This window comes from Myotis brandtii, unplaced genomic scaffold (assembly GCF_000412655.1).
Source record: "Myotis brandtii unplaced genomic scaffold, ASM41265v1 scaffold115, whole genome shotgun sequence".
NCBI lineage: Eukaryota > Metazoa > Chordata > Mammalia > Chiroptera > Vespertilionidae > Myotis > Myotis brandtii.
Genome location: NW_005353967.1, coordinates 19,287,611 through 19,301,490, shown reverse-complemented (window position 1 = coordinate 19,301,490; position 13,880 = coordinate 19,287,611). Strand labels below are relative to the sequence as shown.

At 45.4% G+C, this 13,880-nt stretch overlaps 1 protein-coding gene and 1 pseudogene across 1 annotated transcript in view; both read left to right on the top strand.

Annotated features, from left to right (window-relative positions):
• The first annotated feature begins 1,752 nt into the window (after positions 1 to 1,752).
• Positions 1,753 to 11,703, top strand: LOC106728279 (annotated as a pseudogene).
• Positions 1,753 to 13,880, top strand: part of LHFPL2 (lipoma HMGIC fusion partner-like 2) — a 77,184-nt gene continuing 65,056 nt past the window's right edge. Inside the window, exon 1 of the mRNA XM_005858069.2 lies at positions 1,753 to 1,815. The gene's annotated coding sequence lies outside the window, so the exon portion shown is untranslated. The remainder of the gene's footprint in view (positions 1,816 to 13,880) is intronic.

The following is a 13,880-nucleotide window of genomic DNA, read 5'->3' as shown; positions in this document are numbered from 1 at the left end:
TGAGTTCAGAATTCTTTTTATATTTATTTTTTTATAAAGTGAAACCCAGTGATAATTGTCCAGTATCTTCAAGTCTGTTACTGAACTAAAATAGTTTCTGTAGATAGAGGAGACTTGGAGCCCAGTGCTGGCTTTTTAACCTCAGGTCCAGTTTGGATGAACACTGCTCCTGCTGCTGCTAAACTAGTTATCCGGTTAGAAGTGTAGACTTTCATTATCAAAGTTTGATGATGGGTATATTTGAAAGTTTGATTATAGAAGATGGGCACATGGCCTTTTCCTATTTTCCTGGTTATCAATAGAATTGAGACTGTTGAATGTTTTCTGTTTGATCCATCTTGGATGGAGCTAAAAATAGCTCTTCATTCTTAATTGTCTTTTTAATATTTCTTGAACCCTAAACCCTTTATTTCTAAAGTTTTACTCATATGCTATATTCCATTATAGTCCTAAGTAACATGATTAGGCTAATCATTTTGAAATGAAGAAATTACTTTGAAACATGTAAAAAGCACAAGTTATTTTTTATCTGCTGGTCAATTTCTTTTCCATAGTTTTTCATGAAGGACTGTCAGGTTTCTGCTTGGGAGGCGATGAGAGACTGTATTGTGAAGGGTGCTTTCATGGGACCACCTGGCAGGGAAAGAAGTGCTGTGTGGAGACCCTGGATCTGTGTGTGATACGGGGAAAGGTTCTCTGCTTCTTTCAACATCAGCTTCCTCCTCTGTCAGTGGCACTGCCTGTCTGGAAGGTTACAGTCTGATGCCACACATTCCTGGGTGCACCACAGATTTCCAACAAATGGTTAACTGTGATATTTTATGTTAGGAACTTGTTCCATTTCTGTTGAATATTTCCAAGCAATTCTGAACAGACATTTTGGGATTCTCTGTTTTGTGAATGTATTAATAGACTTACCATTTTTGAGGTTACATGAAGACTCTGAGAACACCGAAAGGAATACTTGATTTTTGAATAGACTAATCATTCAATAAATTCTTACTTCTTGCTTCCTCTGTTTACTGTGTTAAGAGTTTTAATGATCATTTTTCATTTCTCCAGTTTTGACATGCTTGTGAATTTTGCTTTTAAAAAAGTTAAAGAGCTCTGGCCAGGTAGCTCAGTTGGTTAGAGCGTCATCCTGATACGCCAAGGTTGCAGTTCCATCCCTGGTCAGGACAGACAAGAATCAACCAATGCATGCATAAATAAGTGAAATCAAAAATCAATCAATCTCTCTCTCTCTCTCTCTCTCTCTCTCTCTCTCTCTCCCTTTCTCCTTCCCTCTCTCTCCCTCCCTCTCTTTGAAATCAATAAATAAAAAAATAAAAAAAGTTAACAGAGTAACTGAAAAGGATATAAAGTACTGCCAGGATATTTCCTCATTCACAATATCATATTTCATTCCTTAATTTGCTTCTGGGTTATTTGAGCCTGATGGTGGTTATAAAGTGCCCTCCAGGACACAAGTTGCATTTTCAAGCTGGTGCCCTTGTGAGGGGAAAGGAAGGCATCCTCAGTGCATGTTCTTGGGCTGCACCTCCCCCACTGCCTCTCAGTTTTTCTGGCTCATCAGTGGGTTGGACCCTGTGTTGGTGGTCAGTGCTCCTGGTGGCTGTGTTCTAATGCAAGTTGAAGGATATACTGCTTGGGAACCAGTATTTGAAACATTACATATTTTAATGAGCCATAAAATTGCACAATGTCTTCTTTGTGTTGTTTTATAACCCAACATGTTGTTCGATTTGTTTCTCCAGGTGGCATTTTTCTGAAATTGTTCACTGCGAATTCCTGGCATTCCCGCAGATACTCTAGGTAAGTAAATGAAATCAGATGCCCTTATTGTCAGTGATTCTTTGGAAATGCTTTCCAGGTTGGTAGCAACTTACTTGAAAGAGGTGCAGTGTTTCAAACTTTGGGGCCATGAATGGTAAACACTAGGTGTTGTTTTTTTGGGGGGTTTTGTTGTTGTTTTTTTGGGGGGGGGGAGACGGTTAGATTGAAACACCACTTGATGATCATACACGAATGTTGTAAAGGACCCTGTAAAGTTTCAAAGTGGTATTAAATTTAATGCTATAATTTCCATGCTTCAGTTCTGACATGATCTGTTCTGTTACTATTCATAAAAACCAGTTTCAGGGCTCTTTATAATGGGCCTAGCTGGCTAAGTTGTCTTTCCTTTTGAGCTTCTCTGTGGACCATTTCACTGTTTGTTATCTTTTCTCTCTGGAAGGCGAAGTAGAGATGGCCAGTTCAGATTACCCCTTTTATGACTGAGTGTCCACTCAGGTAGAGGAATTGCCTAAATAAAAGTTGAAAACAGTTGACTAACAGGTGATTTATGATTAACTCTATGGATTTTAATTTTTAAAGGCCACTTTTGGGAAATATTAGTAACAATAATGGGGGCTAAGCACGCATTCAAGAAAAGCAAGTCTTGTTCAACCTGTAGTGGTCTCCTTATGAACTTGAGGATGTAGGTCAGGCCAAGGGAGCCAGCTTGAGGTATGGATTTGGGACCAATTGATACCCTCCTACAAAGGAGAGTCTGCCATGTGCAGGGGATTTGTAGAGCACCTTCACAGACACCGTGTCATTTGTGGGAAGTTGATTGTTTAAGCTTACAGATTCTGGAGGAGGAAAAATTTGTGTTTTGTCATAAATTGAACTGTTGACTTTTCAAATGTTACTAAATTGTTCTAACAACTGCTTGCATTAGATTAGGAAACTTGGCTCTTTATGTTTTCTTTTGTTTTATGGGAACTGTAAACACTTGTGAGTTATGAAATTATTTGAGCACAGTTCTTTATCATGGGAAAGCCAGGGCTGGTCTGAGACAGGTGGGTATCCTGAGAAGGCTAATTGTTGGCACCGTTACTGATAATCTTTAATCTGCTCCATATTTATTTAGTGGCGGTGGAAGAAACTGATTTTCCATTAATAAAACTATTAATTAAAAATTCATATACCTTTTCCTATATGTTGAAAATAAGGATTTATTACACGTTTTTCTGAACCAGGTGCTCATAAACCTCTCTAAAATTCGGCTAATAACACTCTGTCATGCATGGTTCAGATCCAGAATTTCAGGTGCCCGTCAGCCAGGTGACTTTGGGGTTGGTAGCGAGGCCTGTTTTTTACTCAGTCAGTTCTACGAGCAAAAACAGTCTCAGACAGAAACAGGTCTCTACTGGTGAGGGTGTCCTGGTGAGGGGGTGTGTTTATTTCTACTCGGAGGCACTGTCTGCCATCTCGCCCCTTATGTAAGGAGTGGCATGTTCACCCTGAGTTAAGTGGCTCCATATTTCCGATGTATCCCAATGATGATTTAGTCCCCCATTGTGGCTGTCACCCTGGATTGCTGCCAGGCTGGCCTGTTTATCCAGCTCTGGGGAACAGCCAATTCCTTGCTGCCGTGCCTTCGGGAGCTGCATCATAGTCACCCTTGAAATCCCCATCTCTGAGGATTTAACCAGATAAAACCAGCCTCCTCGGAGTCTTTTTAAATTTTGACTGTGAATTCATCCCAGACAAGTACAATAAAACTTGACCAAGTCAGACAGACACAGGCACGGCCATTCTGAATTTACAGCGTCTGAATTACAGAGAAATCTGACCTTACCTGCTGTTATACACAGTCACTCACATGCTATCAACTGGTGGAAGGTTTCTCGTATTGCGGTTGGGGGAGAGCCTCACTGTCAGGTGGCCCCAGGCTGTAGCCCCGCCTCTGCTGGACTCAGACCTGGGCTGGGATGCCAGCTGTGGTGCGAGTTGGCTGTGTGACCTACAGCAGGTTTCTCTACCTGATGGAACTCCCACCTCTTTACATGTGGACGCCGCTTCCTCCCAAAGTGGTTTGGAAGATTGAACGAGGCAAAGAGGGCAATGTGTGTGGTACTCAGTAGACAACAAAGTACTCCCTGTCTGGCTCCCTGATCCTGGGGATCTTGGAAGGAACTGCTCTGCCAAGCACCTGTGCCCTCACTGGTAAAGTGGCAAGGTGACAAGGCGACACCTACTCTGTTCTGCCTGCCTACTCTGTGAAAATTGGGAGTAGTCTTTGAAAATCAGGGAGCTTCTAAATGGGCAGACTTTAAAAAAATGTAATCAGAACTTCCTGGGCTTGAATCCCAGCCCTATACCTTATAATTAGGTGTATGATCCTGAACAAGTTACTAACACCCTCTCTGGCTCTCACCTGTCTCACAGGTTTGCTGTGAGAGTAAATGATAGAATGGGGCATACAGAAGTAGTACCTAGTGAATCTCAATAAATATGGCTTTTCCTTGCATATAGTTTGACTGTTAATAACATCGAGGTTTTTAAATGCCAGTTTTAGGGTATAGAATTCATTCCCACTAGCATCTTGGAAGAAGATAATTGGAGAGGGGAAGCACTTAATAAGAGAGGGTGTAACAGCCTTCCCCCTTTACTGAGGGGAAAGTGAGTCAAATATGTGGTCTCTGGATAGGAAACTAGTAAAAATAGAATAGAAACAAGACAGTGGTTTTTCAAGATTTAAAAAAAAAAAGGCAAATCAAAGTAATCGCATATACTAAAAGCTTAAGGGAATGCAGTTCTGTTCCTACTTTTGTTACTTTTATGTTGACGGCTTGTCTTTTTTTCTGGAAAGACGTTCTGCTCGACCTGGGCCTGCCTGACAGAGGAGTATGGGAGATGCTCCCAGCAGGAGTGCTCTCTTTCTATAGAAAGTTGCTCCCCTTGGGAGACCCTAAACTTCCTGAGGGTTGTTCTGAGTCTTTTGTTACATCCTTGGTGCCCAGTACAATGTGTGGTGCTCGGTGAGTATCGGGTGAATGGCTAAAGGATAGGTGATGGTTAGGCTGTAGAGCTGGTTCTATAACATTTCTGTTACTCCTCACCCGAGGATATTTTTCCATTGATTTTTTAGGGGGAGAGAAGAGAGAAGGAAAGACAGAGAGAAACATCAATGTGAGAGAAACACATCAATTGGTTGCCTCCTGCATGAGCCCCGACCAGGGCCGGGGCTGGGTAGGAGCCTACAGCCTGCAACCAAGGTATGTGCCCTTGACCAGAATTGAACCCTGGACCTTTTGGTCCACAGGCCGACTCTCTATCCACTGAGTCAAACTGGCTAGGGCCATTTCTGTAACAGTCTCTGAAGAGACCTCTACTTCAGGCACATTGTAGGTTGCCCAGCATAGTATCTGACACATATCATGTGCCCAGTAAATGTTGTGCAAATGGAGGAGTGAGTATGAGCTTAAGTATAACTCCCAATTTGTTAAGGAGTTTTGGAAGTATGACCCGTTTATAATTTGGGAAGCCATGAAAATTCTTTTAAGCAGAGAAGTAAAGTTGAACATTAAGAAGGCATCACAAGTGGCATATTGACCAGGAGACCAGGTAGGAAGGTGTCATTGGCAAGAAACAATGAGGGCTGGGGGGGCAGGTGGGCGGGGCTGCAGCTAACTGCTTAGTCCCGGGGGCAGTGCCCATGGGTTAGCTTTGGACAGGAGCTGGGGCAGCTCGGCAGAGGAAAGGTGGGATTGCCATAGACAAGCTTAAAGTACATGGAATGGATGTTACGGGAATTCTCATGTACTGGCTTTTGTTCTTTTGAGAAGTGGAAGAAATCGTTTGTCTTGGGGAGAGGAGGTGAAGGCGGCCAGGGGGAGTGAGGGCGGGGGTTTAAGAAGAATGAACACTCCCCTACTTGGAAAGGAACTCTTCTCCGTGCTGATGTGGCCAGAGTCCATCTTCCTGTGAATTCTGGTGCTCTGAGGGATTACTCCACAGGGGATTCCAGTCCTCCGTTCAATGGGATTGGTCCATAGGAAATTCTGGATTTCACATTAGTAACCACAGTTTTGTTTTGATCAAATGCCAAAGTCTGTGAAAAAGGCTTTACACAAATCCTGCAGCAGGTGGATTTGGAATACCAATTGGCACTCCTCTTGTCATTCCATCTACACGAAGAAATGCCCTTGATCCTTCCGTAGACAGCTTGTTACTTTAATGATCCACTTTTAAATTGCTGTTTGAAAGGAAGGAGATGAACTGACCTTGGCTGATTGAATATGCACTGGGATGGAATGGAGGTGTTTCCCTCATTGTCACTATAAAGTGTACTTATCCTGTATAATAAAAGGCTAATATGCAAATCGACCAAATGGTGGAACGACCAGTCACTATGATGTGCACTGATCACCAGGGGGCAGATGCTCAATGCAGGAGCTGCCCCCGGTTGTCAGTGTGCTCCCATGGGGGAGCGCCACTAGGCCAGAAGCTGAGCTCACAGCTGGCCAGCGCAGCGGCGGTGGCGGGAGCCTCTCCCGCCTCCGTGGCAGCACTAAGGATGTCCGACTGCGGGCTTAGGTCTAAGCCATCAGTCAGACATCCCCCGAGGGCTCCTGGACTGCGAAAGGGTGCAGGCCGGGCTGAGGGACCCCCCCACCCCCGAGTGCACAAATTTTGTGCACCGGGCCTCTAGTGCTTTTATATGATGCTTATTCATATAGGTAAGTAGTACCTGTGTACAGTTTTATTTTGTATCCCCTTTTACTTCCCCTGCCAAACCATGGCAGTCCTGCTTACCACCAAACAAAGCTCAAAAGTTCCAAGATCCTTCCCCCATAAACACCCTCTCTGCTCTTTGAAATTTCGTCATGATTTCCTAGCATAAACTGACTTCTTCTGAACTAAATATTGATTTTATCTGCATTCCCTTTTGGATTAATTTAATAACCAAAATAAAGTTTGTGTAATCTTTTCCCTATCTTGTACTCACACGCTGGGGGCAACCACTAGTTACAGGGCGAGGGTCCCATGCAACCTGTAAAGATGGGGTTGGTCCCCCATATCTGTACCTTACGTTACCAGCCCAGAACAGCCTATGAGAAACTCTTAAAGCTACTTGGCAAGCTCAGATGAACTTGGAAATGTACCTGATTTTGATCCAAATTATTCTATGCACACAGCCAAGTTGTGTTAGGAAATGGACACTTCCTGTCATTAACTCACAGCTTAGGTCATCTCTTTCAAGTAATGAAGGCAAATAGGACTGAAAATCCACTTTAAACATCGAGTGTGACTAATCTTAAAGAGCTGGGTTCTTTCTTTTTTCCTCACCCCACATTTCTCCCTTCTTGCTTCATTTTCAAACTGTATCCCTGACTCAGTTGCAGTTCAGTTCATTCCCTCTACCTCCCTTATATGGAGTGGCTATGGATTGGAAAAACAGTCACCCTGGTGGTCAGCTGCCTTCTTGGACTCTGTCTCATTATTCAAGGTCATGGTAACTAGTTTATTGGCCATTTACAACCACATCAGGTACAGTTAAGTCTATTCTAGAAATTGCCAGGCATTTTGCTAAGAGGGTAGTTGCAGAGAAAGCCACTGGGGCAAACCCCTAGGAGTGACACTTTTCTTTAGCTGCTGTACATTCTCTTTCATGCTTGCAGTATTGATATCTGCACATCTCAAAGCAAAGATGGTTTTTCACCTGCCCCCAGGTGTACATTCCTTTCTTCACATAGTTGAGCGCTTAGTCTGTATACAATTTTATGTTCAGTTATTTTTCTGTTTTGTTTAATATGGCATGAAATTTCCCCATATCGTTAAAAGTTTCTTGTTAAAAAAAAATTTTTGATGGTTGGATATTCTATCTTATGGTACATATTTAAATCATTTTAACCTTCTATTTTTTTTACAACTAAGTTGTTTTCTGATTTATTTTAAACCATTAAATATAAACTTTGAATATCCTTTTACAGACATCTGTTCAGTTTTTAAAATACTGTATATCTAGACAAGTTGGGCTCCCATTGGCAGTCTAAGAGTTTTGTTTTATCCCACCCTAAGGATCGTCGGATCCTTAAATCTTTGACAATTTGGGATGTGAGAATGGCATCTCATTTTAATTCTTACTGTTTTTGTTACTAATGAAATTGAATGCTTTTCGTAAGTAGAATAGCCATTTATATTTTCTCTTTTGTGATTGTTTATGTCCTCCTTTTCAGGTGAAATTGTCATTTATGACAACTGATTTATGATCTCACCCTGCATCCTGCCCTAGTACTTCTGTTTCCCCTTTGCCTGTCCAGGGCAGACATGATATAACTCCTGTTGACAGAATACTAATAATAAACACAATATGCTGGCTCATAATAAAGTGTTCACTGACCCCATGAAGTGAATCTTACCTGTTTCTCTTCTCATGTTTCTTGTCACACTGCTTGGCTGACTTTTCTTGCCTGCCTCTTAGTCGTTGTTTCCTTGACCCTCTTCTCCTTTAGCTCCTTGCCTTCTCCAGGTTATCTAGTCCACTCCGGGACTCCAGCTGCCACCCACAGGCCAGACCTCCCCAGACCAAACTCTCCCCCAGGCTGCAGACCCACATAGCCAACTGCCCAGTGGTGGTCTTCCCCTGGTGTCCCACTGGCACTTCTAATGCAGTGTGCCCCAAAATGAACCCGTTCCTCCTCCTGGCTAGAATTATTCTTTATTAGCTAGCTTTTCAACTTCACCTCCCGGGAAACTCGGGCAAGGAATACAAATATTTTCATAAGATTCTTTCAGGGAGTAGAATTAATATTTTTGAGAAAGAAAATATGGTGAATTGTCTCCCAAGGATTGAAAGACTTTATTAAGATTGCGAAATACCCTTCCCCAGGGGTACATTTCTTCAGGGGTTATGGGAAATATGGTGCTGGGAAGAATAAAGGGAAATTTAAGACCATGGAAGTTGGAAACAGCCAATGAAATTCAATCCGTTTTTAGAACACATATAACACACTAACTCCCAGAGATTTAAGACAGCTCAGTTTGCTTCCTGAGCCTTTCAGGCTCATTATGACTATGACATGGAAAGGTTCTTCCGCATGAATATGCTGTGACCATGTTTTATTTACTGTGTATGTTTACTGCACCTGAATATAGGTGTCCCCGTGGGTCTGCCTTCCCTTATCAGTGTCAAGTGGTTTTACTGTTGGTACTTTTCCTAGACTGGGTTTCCCCCAAAACAGATTCTATGATAAGGATCTAAGCACAAGTAGTTATTAGGGAGTAATCCTGGCAAGCATTGAGGGAATAGGGATTGGGATATGGAGAGAAGAGAGCCAGTGAAGGGATGTGTTTGAACGGGTTGCTCAGTCCCTGGTGAATGCCAGGAAACAGCCTTCAGAATCATCCCCTCTGAGGAGCTGACAAGCTGGGGTATGTCTCCTCCAACTCACATCTGCCACTGACTGAGGTCTGCTCTTGAGGCCAGCCCTGAAGGTGTGCTCCTGCAGGTAGAGGGTCTGCAGGCGGAGGGCCTGGGTGCTTGCTGCATGTACTGGAGTGGGAGCTGAGGGAACACTGGTAGGCACTGGCAGTGCCTGCTGAGTGCACTGCTCTACATTTTTAACAAGTTCACTTTAGAGGCAGCTCAGAGGGTCAGATACAAAGCACATGCAGTTTGTTAGTAGTGTGTACTTAAATTACATCAGTACCTGCTAGAAGTCAGAGTGAATTTAAAAGCTATTGAGAATTTGATACTACTGATCCTGACCCTGATACTGGGAAGGGAAGATATAAGAGAGTCTCTGAGAGGTGTCTTGATGTTGTTCCTAAAATGACATTGTGCCTTGGTAACAAACACCGATAGGCCATTAGAGTAACAAATGGGACAACTGGATTGTTAGGCTCCTTATAGTTGAGGTTTCCTCACTGCTAACCAGCCTACGGAATTATAACTCAGCCTATAAGGAAATTACGAGATTTTTTCCATACACTCAGATCTGGAAGAAAACAAAAATCTGAGGGAAATCTGTGGCCAGCCAAGTCTGAACAGAGCCACCTTCATTAGTTTGAGAAATTCCTGGGGAAGGAAAGAAGGTAGAATCCAGTGCTGTTCGTGGACCTTCTCCACTCTGTGCATTTTGATGTTCCTTTTTGTTATACTCACACAACAGTCGTGATGATATATCTTAACATGGAAAAGGTGTCCTACCGTCCTGTTGACTGTGCTGTTAGTGTCCTTTAGGGGGTGAGGGGATAAGATCTCGAAGCTATCAGATACGTAATCATTGAGACCTATTGTGTGATGCTGGCAACAAAGAATAGGATTTTATGGGAACAAATAAAGGAACAATTAATTCTGCCGTTTGGGGAAGGCATCCAGAACTGAGACATTTGACTTGTGCTTTAAGAATGACTAGTTTTCACTAAGGGATGAAGGAGGAGAAAAGAAGTCCAGGCAGAGAGGAGAGTTGGCAAAGGTAAGGGGCCTGAAAGTGCAGAGCCAGGTCAGGAGGCCATGACTAGTTTGGTGTGACTGAAATACCAGTGTAGTGAGGTTGTAAGGCCAGTGGGAGAAGTCCGCTTGTGGAAGTCGTGAGGGCCTTGCCCCTGCTGTCACCGTCTCTCCCACATTAATGTCAAAAGGTGGAAGAAATGGCAGCTGGGAGGGGGCTCTGGGGACCATGAACCTTCTGACCATCTTGAAAAAGATGAAGCAGAAAGAGTGGGAGCTTCGATTGCTCATGCTCGGCCTGGACAACGCTGGCAAAACAACCGTCTTCAAGAAGTTCAGCGACAACACCTCCCAGACACTGGGCTTCAGCATCAAGACCCTGGAGCACTGGGGATTCAAGCTGAGCATCTGGGATGTTGAACAGGAGTCCCTGTGGTCCTACTGGTAGAAGGCACTACTCTGAGAGCAGTAGTTCTTGTCTGGGTGGTGGGCAGCACCGACTGCCCGCGCATGTAGAACTGCTAGCAGGAGCCCCTGGCTGGAGGCATCCTCATCTTGGCTAACAGGCAGGACCGGCCCGGAGCACTGTCTTCTAACCCCACTCGTGAGGCCCTAGAGCTGGACTCTGTCTGCAGCCACCACTGGCGCATCCAGGGCTGCAGCACCGGCACCAGGGATAACCTGCTGCCCAGCATCGACTGGCTCCTGGATGACCTTTCCCGCCTCATCTTCATGGCTGACTGAGCCACGCCAGGTGCCCCTACCTTGCAGTCTGCTCCCCTACCCACCCACCCAGGCACTCACCAAGCACCACCCGTGGTGGGTGGGAATCAGCCAGCCCAACGAACACTTCCTGTCTCCCTTTATGACCTGCTGCTGCCCACTGCTGCTCTATGACCAGCCCCACTCCCATGGCAGGCGGGCTGTCACCCTGGCTGCTGACCCAGCCAGCCCACCTGCAGGGCTGGGGCTGGGCGGGGGCTGCCTCTGCTGCTGTCAGAGCTGGGCCTCACCCTTTGCTCGGCTGTGAGAATAAACTGTTCCTTGTCCAGAAAAAAAAAATGTGGATACCATTTCTATTGGCTCATGTTCAAGTTCCCACCAAACATCCTGCCATTGTAGAAACTACGTAGGTGCAGGATGATAAATGGAGCTTGTAGAACCTGTGTGGCACACTCATGATTCTTTCTGCCTTAGGAATTTCCACTTCCTCTTTTATCACCCAGGGACTGTTTTTCTGTGATGGAATTCCCCATTCCTCTGCAGATACACTTTTATCCCATCCTTTGAAACTGCATTCAGCTTCCAAGGAGATGTTTCCCTGATGACTTCATGGCATAAGATGAAGACTTAAAAGTATTTGACACCAAATAAAGAAATGCTGGGCTATCTTGATTTTAATGTAGTAAATTGGCTCCTGATTTGCTGTGTATCTTTGGGAGAATCTCTATCCTTGAATAAAATGAATGTAAGAACAATCAATTGTGAGAACCAGTTCCAGCAACCAGATCCATAGGTCCTTTTGTCTACCCCTTGTCAGTCACTCTCCCCAATACAAGAGCAAATAGAAAACGTACATGGGATGTTTTTTCATGTTGTGTGTAGCATCCAGTGTTGCAGCATGCCTTCTCTGTGCACTGGTGCTCTTCTCCATGTGCAGAGGCTGAGATGGGGTCTCATCCTTGAATTGGAGGAGACGGCTTTTGCTGTTCCTGTCTTGTGAGCGCTCTTGTCATAACAGCCCTAAATGCTGCTGTGACTCTACCCAGCCCACGTGAATCTTCACTCTCCACTGGGACCATTATGCTCCCACCAGAGCATTAGATCATTCCCCTTCCCGCCCCCCCCCAATATCATAGCTATTGAGAGCTTTCGATGGAAAACCTGGTTTTGAGGATGGATGAGCTTTTTCCTTCTGATTCAGCAGAAAATTGTGTGGGAGGGTACAGATTGGTGGCCAAATAGGCAGGTTAAGAAATAGTGGTTCTTTAGTGGTTTGTCAGCCCCTTGTGAAAGGATAGCTTTTGGCCTCCTGTTCTGCTATTGGTTATGTTACTTTCACTGAATTTTAAACTTGGGGAGTTTAGTCAGAGTGAATCTTAACATGTATTCTGTATGTCACTCTGGGGAGATGCTGACATGTGGTAGATTTACAAAGGCCACACATCCACTTGGCTCTTCCCATCAGAGCTGGAGCTGTGCTTCCCTGCCCTTGCAGTCTGGGTAGGCCTTCTGACTTGCTTGGAGTGATAGACGCAGCACAAGTGAGTGCCAGAGCCTTGACCTCAGGAGGTCTGTCAGCGTCTGCCTCGCCCTGTTGGAACTCCCTGAGGCTCTCATCCGCAAGAGGAGGAGCGCTGTGGTGGCCCCTCGCCAGGCAGTGTTAATCGCCAGGCATGTGAATGAAACCTTCGCCAGCTGACTAAATTTTGAGGAGCTTCGTTACACAACAATAGTTAACGGATATACTAACTTAAGCAGTCGCACCCAACAAAAACTCTGAAATAAGAAAAAAAAAAATGGGTGCTTAATCAGATACTTTCCATGAGGCTCTTCTGGCTTACAACGAAATTTCTGGACAGGAATTTTCCAGAAACCTGAGGCAAGTGAACAGTTAACAAGAACATAATGTGTTTGGCACGTGATGAACAGCACCAGAAAATGGCGCCTAATTGCAGCCTGAGGGGTCGGGTGAGGGTCCTGCCAGTGCTGCCTCAGGAGCCGGTGGAGAAGCTGTCCCTCCCACCTGTGCTCAGCGACATCTCGCTGAGGGCTGGCAACAGCTATCTGAAGGTGACCAGTGTCACTGAGGCTTCATTCTTTCAGCTTAATGATTAGATTGAAGCAGACACAGCTTCGGGTGCGGCCCACCTGCTCCCCTCGCCGGCCAGCTGTGGGATGTGAGACTTGCCCGTGTTCCCATCCTAGGGTAGCTTTAATTATTACTGCTTCCTAAGAGCAAATCTGATTAGCAGATGTTGAAAGGGACACGTTTTCAGCAGCCCCCTGGTGAGGGGCTTCGGGCTGTGCCCCTTGCTGAGGCCTGATTGCTGAGTGCCTGGGCCTGGCAGCACCACGTCCAGGGACACTACACCCTCCGTCTTCTCAGCACCCCAAGTCCAGGTGGGGCTGTTCACATGCTGGGACTTCGGGCTCCTCTGCCGCAGCTGGGAGGCCTCAGAGCCATGTCCATAGCTACACCCAGGCCTTAAAATGCTCAGACCGGAAGATCCTCACGGTCATGCTTCGGCCGGACTGGCCACTGTGATCTGGGAAGAAGCAGAAGGCTCCAGAAATCATGGGAGTTGGAGCTGGACAAGACCCACTTGGTCGTGAAGCCTCCCCTTCATCATGGCCAATCGCTCCCCTGGGAAACTCTGGAGTGCTTCGTAAAGTCTGTTTCCAAATGACTCAGGCTGGGAGCCTTCCAGCCGGTCCCTCGGGAGGTGAAACGGCTTTTTCTGGGGAGGAACTATGTTCCTCACGATTGGTTGGGATCTTTGGTTGGTTGGCTCCAGCCCCATCACTCCTGGCTGGTCTCCCTCAGACCACCCTGAACAAGCCCCCCTCTGCCTCTCGCCTTCCCACAGTTAAGTCGATGTCATGCTTCCGCTGAGCAGCAATTAAACAGGGGAGGAGGGGCCTGCTTCCTTGT